The sequence below is a fragment of the Ornithorhynchus anatinus genome, chromosome 12, assembly GCF_004115215.2.
Source record: "Ornithorhynchus anatinus isolate Pmale09 chromosome 12, mOrnAna1.pri.v4, whole genome shotgun sequence".
Classification (NCBI taxonomy): Eukaryota; Metazoa; Chordata; class Mammalia; order Monotremata; family Ornithorhynchidae; genus Ornithorhynchus; species Ornithorhynchus anatinus.
The window spans coordinates 28,089,967-28,099,675 of record NC_041739.1 but is presented as its reverse complement, the minus strand read 5'-3'; the positions used below and the strand labels follow the sequence as shown (position 1 = coordinate 28,099,675).

General features: G+C 48.6%; 1 non-coding gene across 1 annotated transcript; it reads right to left on the bottom strand.

Moving 5' to 3' along the window:
* Positions 1 to 9,289: 9,289 nt before the first annotated feature.
* On the bottom strand, positions 9,290 to 9,427 carry LOC114815751. Its single transcript, XR_003763554.1, has one exon. It is a non-coding gene; the product is annotated as a small nucleolar RNA SNORA7 (small nucleolar RNA).
* Between the last annotated feature and the right edge of the window lie 282 nt (positions 9,428 to 9,709).

Here is a 9,709-nt window from a genome sequence, read left to right as displayed (position 1 = left end):
GAGGAAAGGAGAAGGCAGACAGCAGCGAAATGACTAGTGGACACTCAGGAGTCCCCTTCTACTCAATGGTCCTACAAATCCTTTTTTGGCAAGAAGGCGGTGCGGGGGCTAAGTGTCCTTAATTATTTATCGAGTACACCTAAAGGAGAAGTGGTTATCCGGGGAGTGGGTACTGGTGGGGAGGTGATGTCCTGCTGGGTTCCTGATATGTCTAGAGTGGCCCTAACCTAAAACAAATCAGCCAGTGGAGACTTTCACCAAAAGGCTCAGGGACTTGCAGGGGCTGGACTGGCATCAGGGGCAAACCCTAATCTGAAAGGAAAACAACTGCAGATACAAGCCACCTCTGCCCCTGCGTATCACCACTTCCAAAGAGGGAGGGTCCCTATCCTAAGACCTGAATCTCTGGCCCATCAATCAATCAATCCATCGATCATATTTCTTCTGGACTTACTCTATGCAGAACACTGTCCTAAGGGCTTGAGAGAATGAAATAGAATTAATAGACATGATCTGGGTCCTCAGAGACTCACCATCCTGCAGGCAGTAGGAACAAGGGGATGAGCTTGATAAGACTCTTCCCTCAGCCAGCCCTGCCCTTCCCTTCTTTCCCCTCCCCTCCACTCCTATTTTCTAAATGGAGAAAACGCATTCCGAGCGGCATCAGTGCGGTAACGAGACCGGCCAACCTGGGAATGTAACCAAATGCAGCTCGAGTGAGTCACCGGAGCTGGTGCGTGCGTCTCCCGCGGGGGTGCCGGGTCCCTGCCACGTCCTGCCGGCTCAGGCCGAAGAACCGGCCCAGAGGCACGCACGGGGCAGCCCCCTCCCCAGTGCCTCTCATTGGCAAATACGAACGCTCTGGGAATGTTTGAGCTACTTCAATTATGTGTAATTGGAGATGAAATTATAGGGTCAGGATTTTAGAAGTTTTTAGGCAGCTGACTACCAGCAAGCTCAGAGAAACTGCCACAGTGGGCCACAAGTATGGTGCCAGTCTTACTACAGCACTAAATCTGCACACCCTCCCACCCCCCGAACCAGGGGTTTCATATACAGGGAAGGGGGCGGTTATGGAGAAAGCTCCCATAGGATGGAAGCGTCAGACCCTGCCTGAGATCCACTTCCAACTCCCACTGACTACGGCGGGAACGGTTTCCGTGTCCCAACTCCCAGGTTATGGCATCTTGCCATTTTTCCTGGACGTCTTCCTCGTGGGATGACCTGGACCCTGGACATTACAGCTGGGCAAGTGCATCCCAGCATCCGACAAGTAGCGTGGCCTAGTGAAGAGAGCTCGGGCCTGGGAGTGAGAAGACCTGGATTCTAATCCTGGCTCTGCTACTTGTCTGCTAGGTGAATCTCGGGCAAGTGACAACTTCTGTGCCTCAGTGACCTCATCTGTAAAATGGGGATTAAAACTGTGAGCCCCATGTGGGACACGGATTGCGTCCAACATGATTACCATGTATCTACTCCAGCGCTTAGAGCAGTTCCTGGCTCCGGAAATGTTTGAGCTACTACAGCAGTAACAGTGCCCACGTCCCCCTAACTTCGCTGACCAAGTCTCTAGTTACCCCTTTAAGTCTTCTAATCCAGCAGGTCCCACAGTTTGAGAAGGAAATGCCCCCTCAAATAGGGAAGTTGAAGAGGATGTTTCTGTTACTCAAATGGGACTTTGCTCCACGTGTAAATCCGGTGGTGGGATCTCCAGGGAATGCCCTCGCAAAGGCTTCTTTGAGTATTGGCTCCAGAGTAAGATGGCCTCCACTTTTCCCACTGGAGCACTGGGGAAATCAGCAACTTCACCCCGGCCCAAAACCTCAAATCAATCTTGCCAAAGCCGGATGAGATTGTCTCTACGCTAAAGTCAGCATGGCCCCAGTAGGAAGCTCTGGGTGTCGAAACACAGACCCCAGGTGTTCTTCTGTCGCTTCCAATAGGTCCTAAGCACCTTTCAGGTTCTGCTACTCTTCAGTATCGACAATCAGCCTTCAAAATGAGTTCTAGCCCTTCTCATCACTTGCACTTTTCAACTCCCATGCTCCGGAGCAAAGCTAGTTCCTCCTGAACTTCCCTTTCTGAAATTTTCCTCCTGCCACTCTCACGTTTAACTCTGTCTACAAGTTTGTTTGTCTTTTGACCCAAATGGCAGGTATTACTGGACTAAGAGTTAAATGGATTTTTAAAATTTGATTTTCCCAGATCCATTTTTTTAACCTAGGTTATATAGTTGATGAGCCAGTGGGTTCAGACTCTATCTCCTTATTACAAGCATTTGTTGCTTACTTTGTAAAAAATACTTGAGACTATGCCAAAAAAAGAAATTGAAGACAGCCCCACCTCACATAGATCTTACAAGCTTCAGTGGGGTTCGGAGAAGAGGAGAGAGAGACACAAACAAAGAAACTAACTAGAAAACATCAAAGCTATCCCCTTTACCTCCGTTTGCCAGTGAAATGATCAATTCACACTGCTTACTTATAAAGCGCCTTTAAAGTCCATAGCAGTGTCCACCCCATAATGACTGCGACTTTCTGATTCCAAGCCTTCACACCCTGACTGGTCTTTCTGTTTTCCCCTGCAAGCTCCCCAAACTGCCTTCTCCTAGGCATCTTTTACTACCCAAGTCCTGAATATGAGCTAAACTCCTGAAAGAGTTAGTAGCATGGGGAGAGATAGTGAATCCCATGGTTAGAGCACAGGTCTGGGAGTCAAGAACCCTGGGTTCTAGTCCCAGCTCTGCTGTATGACCTTATATAAGTCACTTAGCCCCTCTGGGACTCTATTTCCTCATCTATAAAATGGGGATGACCTCACAGAGAGGTTGGAAGGATAAAATATGAGTGATTATGAGAGCACTTTAGAAAAATAAAAACTTTCTCTACTAATTTAAGGAGTTTTTTTAATATGTTTAATGGCATCGTTAAGCGTTTACTCTGTGTCAGCCACTTTACTATGCGCTGGGGGAAACACAGGGTAGTCAGGTTGGACACAGTTCACATCCTATATGGGGCTCACAGTCTTCATCCCCAATTTACAGATGAGGTACCTGAGGCACAGAGAAGTGTCTTGCCCAGGGTCACTCCTAGCCGGATTTGTCTTGCCTTTTGTAGTTTAGGGTTTTTCCTGCCTTCTGACTTCTTTTTTTCTTGAAGGAATGTCAGGAAATGGGTGCAGCCATAACTGACAAGCTTTTTAAGTCTGTTTTTCAAGGAAATCCAAAGGTAAACAGGGAAAGGACTTAGTTACTTGCCTAGAGAAGAGGGCCCTAGGTGAGATTTAGTGATGAGGAGCCTGTAGCTATGAGATTCTAAAGAATATAAATCTGCTGCATAAAGCTTTGACAGTTTGGAGAAAAGGCAACAGATTCTTCCTCCCCTCCCCGTTCTACTCCATCCCCACTCCCCCTTTATTTTTTATGATATTTGTTCAGCACTTATTATGTGGCAGGCCCTGTACTAAGCACTGGGGTAGATACTAATCAGTCAGTGGTATTTATTGAGCACTTACTATGCACAGAGCACTGTACTAAGGGCTCGGAGAGTACAATACAACAGAATTAGCAGACTCATTCCCTAGATATAATAATAATAATAATGATGTTGGTATTTATTAAGCACTTACTATGTTCAGAGCACTGTTCTAAGCACTGGGGTAGATACAGGGTAATCAGGTTGTCCCACGTGAGGCTCACAGTTAATCCCCATTTTACGGATGAGGTCACTGAGGCACAGAGAAGTGAAGTGACTTGCCCAGAGTCAAACAGCTGACAAGTGGCACAGCCGGGTTTAGAACCCATGATCTCTGACCCCAATGCCCATGCTCTTTCCACTGAGCCATGCTGCTTGATATGCTTGATGAGCATGATATGAACCAATCAGGTCATATACAGTCCCTGTCCCACATGGGGTTCACAGTCTTAATCCCCATTTTAAAGATGAAGGAACTGAGGCACAGAGAAGTGAAGTGACGTGCCCAGGGGCACACAGCAGACAAGTGGCAGAATGAGATTACAATGGGATTACAGTGGAGTCCTTCTGACTCCAAGGCCCAGGCTCCTTCCACTAGGTCATGTTCTTAGTACAGTGCTCTGCACAGAGTAAGCGCTCGATAAATAAGATTGAGTGAATGAATGAATATTCTGATTTCCAGGCACAAGCTCTGTCCACTGGGCAACATTGCTTCCACTCTTTCTTGGGTAGAGTGTGGAAGGAGGAGGGAAAGAAAGAAACACAAACTCCAGACTCCCAGTTTTCTCTTGCTCCATTAAGTCACACCTCTCCGCTTCTCATGCTGACTTCCTTCTGTTCCCCAGGCAACTTCTCCTGGAGCCCACCTAAAACACAGGATCTAAAAAAATAAAAAATAAAAAAAAATCAATCAGCCTTGGGGTAGGGTTAAATACTGACTGATATGAGACAGAAATTACCCAGGAAGGGCACTGACAAAGGAGAAAAGCTTTTTTGTTTGTTTTAAAGGGAAAAGTCAATAGGATTGATTCAGCACGGGAAAATTTTTCAAGATGGAACTTCAGAGACGAGTGGTCTTGTACGAACACCTCTGTGCAGTGAGACCACCGGAAGGCGGTGGAGGGGACTGGAAGGCAGGTAGGGACGGCAGAGAGATGGGAGAGGAAAATGCACTTTGTCAGCATTGAGGCCCTTTAACTTTCAGCGTGACGTGCTGGGGTTCAAGGTCCAGTTAGGGCTTGCACACGGGGATTTCCTGGTTATAAAAAAGAGGTGTGTAGGGGAGATGGAGAGAGAGAGAGAAAGAGAGAGAGAGAGAGAGAGAGATGTGGGGTAGGGAACCACTTCCTGGGTTTCTGCGGAAACAAGAATCTGTTGTTGGATACAGAGCCCATGCTGTGGCCTGCTGAGGAATAAATCTGGCTCTTCTTGAGGCGAAGAAATCTATGGGGACAAAGCTGGGGAAAGGAGAGGAGGAAGAGCATGAAAGTCTATTTATCATGCAGCAGCCTTCAGCCAAACAGAAGATGGGCAGATTACATAGGGTGGAGGGGGGAGGTGCTTTAGAGGCAAATTGATTAATCAGCTCAATTTTTCTGGGCAGTTTTGGATAGCAGCCATGCTCGGAGGGGCTTTTCTTCCCCTAACGGGCCTATCGATCACCACAGACACTCTGGGTTTTCATTGCAACCGAGCAGAGGGTGTCACAGGCAATGGTATTTCGGGCCCTTGCCCCATTAAACAAGGCAGACTTGAGGATGCTCGTTTCTCCTTCCCCACCTCACTCTCGTGCCTCAATAATGTAACTCCCCCCTCCACCTCCTTTGCTCCTCAGAGTGGAGAACTAGCAGGGTTAGCGTAACTGCACTGAGGACTGGGAAGGTATCTTCAGTTTGGGGGCCTTGGCCAGTTAGGGACAAGACTGAGGGGGCAAAGAAGACTGGAAGCTCTTTAGGACAAGATGGGAAGCAGTGGAGCTGCAAGCCTGGCCAGTGGCTGTCTCCCCCACCGTGCCCCTTCATATTATTATTATTGATAATAATAATTGTGGTATTTGTTTAAGTATCTACTATATGCCAAGCACCGTACTAAGCGCTGAGGTAGATACAAGACAATGGGGCTCACAGTCTCGCCACTAAAGGAACACATCTTTGGGACTTGGAGGGACACCCTAGATGCAGCACAATTTGAACTGTACAAACCCTGCGACTTTGTTAATATTTAAAGCAGAGCTTCACTCAGTTTTGATTCTCAGCAGAGATGACACTTTCTAATCAGTCTTGCGGATGAGTTCCAAAAGCCGCCAACTCGCAACTTGGTAAACCTTACAAGCGGGTTACCGATGTGGCCAGAGTTAGCCCAAAAGGTCAACTAAATAGTGGACCTCGTCAGCAAGGGGACAGAAGAAGACAAGAGTTTTGATGCTATATACATCTTGCAAGATTCACTTGTCTGCATCATCATCGCCTTGACTTACGTTGAAACACCTCACTACAATCACTCCGTCAGATAATAATAATAATAATGTTGGTATTTGTTAAGCGCTTACTATGTGTAGAGCACTGTTCTAAGCGCTGGGGTAGACACAAGGGAATCAGGTTGTCCCACGTGGGGCTCACAGTCTTAATCTCCATTTTACAGATGAGGTAAATGAGGCACAGAGAAGTTAAGTTGCATCTTGGAATTTGGAACATTGGATGCATTTCCGGTCACCAACTCTTAGGAAGGATATTATAAAGTAGGAGAAGGCAGAGAAGGAAGACCTACAAGGTGGAACAGCTACGTTTGGTGAACAGAGCACAGATCTAGGCATCAGAAGGACCTGGTTTACTGTGTTTACTGTGTTTACTGTGTGCAGAGTTTAGTAAAGTGCTTAGTACAGTGCTCTGCACACATTAAGCACTCAATAAATGTGATTTAATTGTCCCAACTGGGACAGAGATAGTATCTGATCTGATGATCTTGTCTTACTTCAGTACAATCCTTCTTCAGACCACTGAGATAACTGAGGCACAGAGAAGTTAAGTGACTTCCCAGGGTCACACAACTGACAAGTGATTAGAACCCACAGCCTCTGACTCCCAAGCCCGTGCTCTTTCCACTGAGCCACGCTTCAACTCTAGGGGTCCTGCCTGGCTATCTAAGGTGGGGCTTGGCTGGTAGATGACACCGATGTACCTCTACCTGTACCTAAGAATCTGGATTAAAATCTGTGGCAGGGCTCGAGTCTGGCAGTCACCTAGACGGCTGGACAAGACCACCACTCGGAAGGCCTCCAGAGATGAAGTGAAACCTGGCCGGCTCGACAGGATGGGGGGCTTGCCCAGTGTCCTGGGAGTGGATGGCAAAATGAAGAGAAGGAAAGCGAGAAGGGGAGGAGAAAAAGGGAGAAAAGAAGGGGAGCAGGCAGGGGAGAGACAGAGAGAGGAAACAGCCCCAGGCAAGCCTCATCTCTTTCTCCCCTTTCTCAGCCCATTAACCCTGGCGTAAAAAGGGCAACTGCTTCGGTCAGGATCGTGGCGGGGCTGGCCCCAGCCCAACTTTGCCTGTGAAAGTTGTCTTTAAAATTTTGAACTCCTTATTGTTGTCTTTTGGCAGGTTCTTTACTCTTCATGGTCCAAACCTGCTCCTCGGCACTTAATGGGAAGCTTCAGGTAGGTGGCACGGTTGGATCTCTTCCGTCTTGGCATCCGATCGTTGGCAGACTGTTCTCAGCGGGCATGGCGGGTCACCCCTAAGGCTCCCTCATGCCTTGTGGAGTGGATCACGAAGAGCTGCAGCTGCTGACAGTGTTTCAGGGAGGCGCTGGCTCCACTGGGGTGAGGGGGGCATGGGATGGATACTGTGGGGACAAAGCTATTGGCTTTTTTGGGCAATGGAGGTAGCCGTGGCTCTTTCACACCACCCCCAACTGCTGGATGGAAGGCAGAGTTGGAACCAAGATGGTTGCTCCACGTTCTGGACCCGGCTGGCAGCGTGGGCTTCCTGACCCAACCCGGGACCCAGTGACATTCCTCTCAGCTCTGTTGGGCTCTGGGGCTAAACCAGAGGCTCATTTCAGCCCTGGTCCAGCCCTGTGTCCTGGCAGGAGCTCTGGTGGACGACTCAGGGGCTTGTCTGGGCCTGATTCAGCCCAGCCACCTGGCAGAAAGGCTGGGGTGAGTCAGACTCTCGGAACAAGCTCTCTAAGACCAGCACTCCGACCTCTAATGTTACGCTGCTTGTTTGTTCCAGAGCCCTGGACCTGGGGGGTGGCTAGGCAGTCTTTTTCCCTCTCCTATGTGTCCGAGGTTTGTCGCTTTTTCCTTAGCCCCATCCACCTGGGATTCTCTCCGCCAACTCTGGGCATTCCCGTCCCAAGTTTGGCCCCACCCTTCTACAGGTAAAATCGGCTCCCCCCAACCTGCTGCTTTACTTATTTTTTTTCTGTAAGTAGCTTCCTGGGTCACGCTAGTCAAGCCGGGTCTGCTGTTTTCATTTTACATCCATCTGTGAAACGGCATCTCAGAGAACCTCCGACTTGTGATTCACAACACGCTCGCTGCTAGGATTCCTGGCCCCGAAAGCCTGCCGAGCGGTGGTCCCTGAGCTCCTGGCAGATGACTCCATTCTTGAAGAACTCCATGTGACTTTGTGGATGCCACAGGCGGACCCGTGATTCACTGGAGAAAACTGCTTCCGGTGCGTGAAGGTGATTCCTGTAAGTGGCAGTGACTGCACTTGTGAGCAACGCTCCAACCTCTGAGGAAGCACGGCTTTTAACTGCATTTTTTTTATGGTATTTGTTATGTTCTTACTATGTGCCAGGCACTGTTCTAAGCGCTGTGGTATGCACAAGCTAATCAGGTTGGACACAGTCCCTCTCCCACGTGGAGATTGCAGTCTACATCTCCATTTTATAGATGAGATAAGTGAGGCACAGAGAAGTGCAATGGCTTGTCCAAAGTCACACAGCAGAAAAGTGGCAGAGCCAGGATTAGAACCCAGTTCCTCCTGATTCCCAGGCTCTATCCACTAGGCCTGGTTTTTCCCTGCATCCAAGATGTCTCCCACCCATGGTGAAAGGGATTGTTGGGGGTTACACGCTGTTGTCCAACCCACTTCACAAAGAGGGGTGGATGTTGGCTCTTCAGCTTTCCAATCAACTGGACTCCAACTTTATTTCACTTGTCTGCATCATCATCGCCTTGACTTACGTTGAAACACCTCGCTACAATCATTCTGTCCGATAATAACAATAATGTTGGTATTTGTTAAACGCTCACTATGTGCAGAGCACTGTTCTAAGCGCTGGGGTAGACACAAGGGAATCAGGTTGTCCCACGTGGGGCTCACAGTCTTAATCCTCATTTTACACATGAGGTAAATGAGGCACAGAGAAGTTAAGTGACTTGCCCAAAGTCACACAGCTGACAAGTGGCAGAGCTGGGATTTGAACCCATGATCTCTGACTCCAAAGCCCGTGCTCTTTCCACTGAGCCACGCTGACTGCCTTCTCCTGTGCCGGTCCCAGGCCTGTGATGATGATGATGATTATTGTTATTATAATTACTGTATTAAGCATTTACCATGTGTCAAGCACTGTTCTGAGGCCTGGGGTCTTGTCTCGTCTCATGCTGTTGAGTCATCTCCCACCCATAGCGACACCATGGACACATCTCTTCCAGAACGCCCCACTTCCATCTGATAGTGTATCTAAAGAGTTTTCTCGGTAAAAATACGGAAGTGATTTACCAATGCCTCCTTCCGCACAGTGAACTTGAGTCTCTGCCCTTGACTCTCTCCTGTTCTTCTGCTGCCTAGCATAGGTGAGTTTGACTTGTAGCAGATTGCCTACTACTCGCTAGCCACTGCCCAAGCTAGGAATGGAATGGGTAAGCCTCTGCTTGTCTCTCCCTCCCATATTTGAGACTGGTAGAGTACTAGAAACTCTCCAGGTGTGACCCCAAGAAGGAGAGGGCTGGGGTAGGTCCTAGTTAATCAGGGTGGACACGGCCCCCGTTTCCACATGGGGCTCAAAGTCTAAGTAGGAAGGAGTAGGATTTAATCCCCGTTTTATGGATGGGGTAGCAGGCACAGAAAAGTTATGTGGCTTGCCCAAGGAAACCCAGCAGACCCAGGTGCTCTGACTTTTAAGGCTGTGGCCTTTCCACTAGGCTAAGCTGCTTCTTCCTCTCTCTTGATTGCTCAGTGTCCCTGGAGGACATCCACATAAGAAGGTGATGATCATGACACAG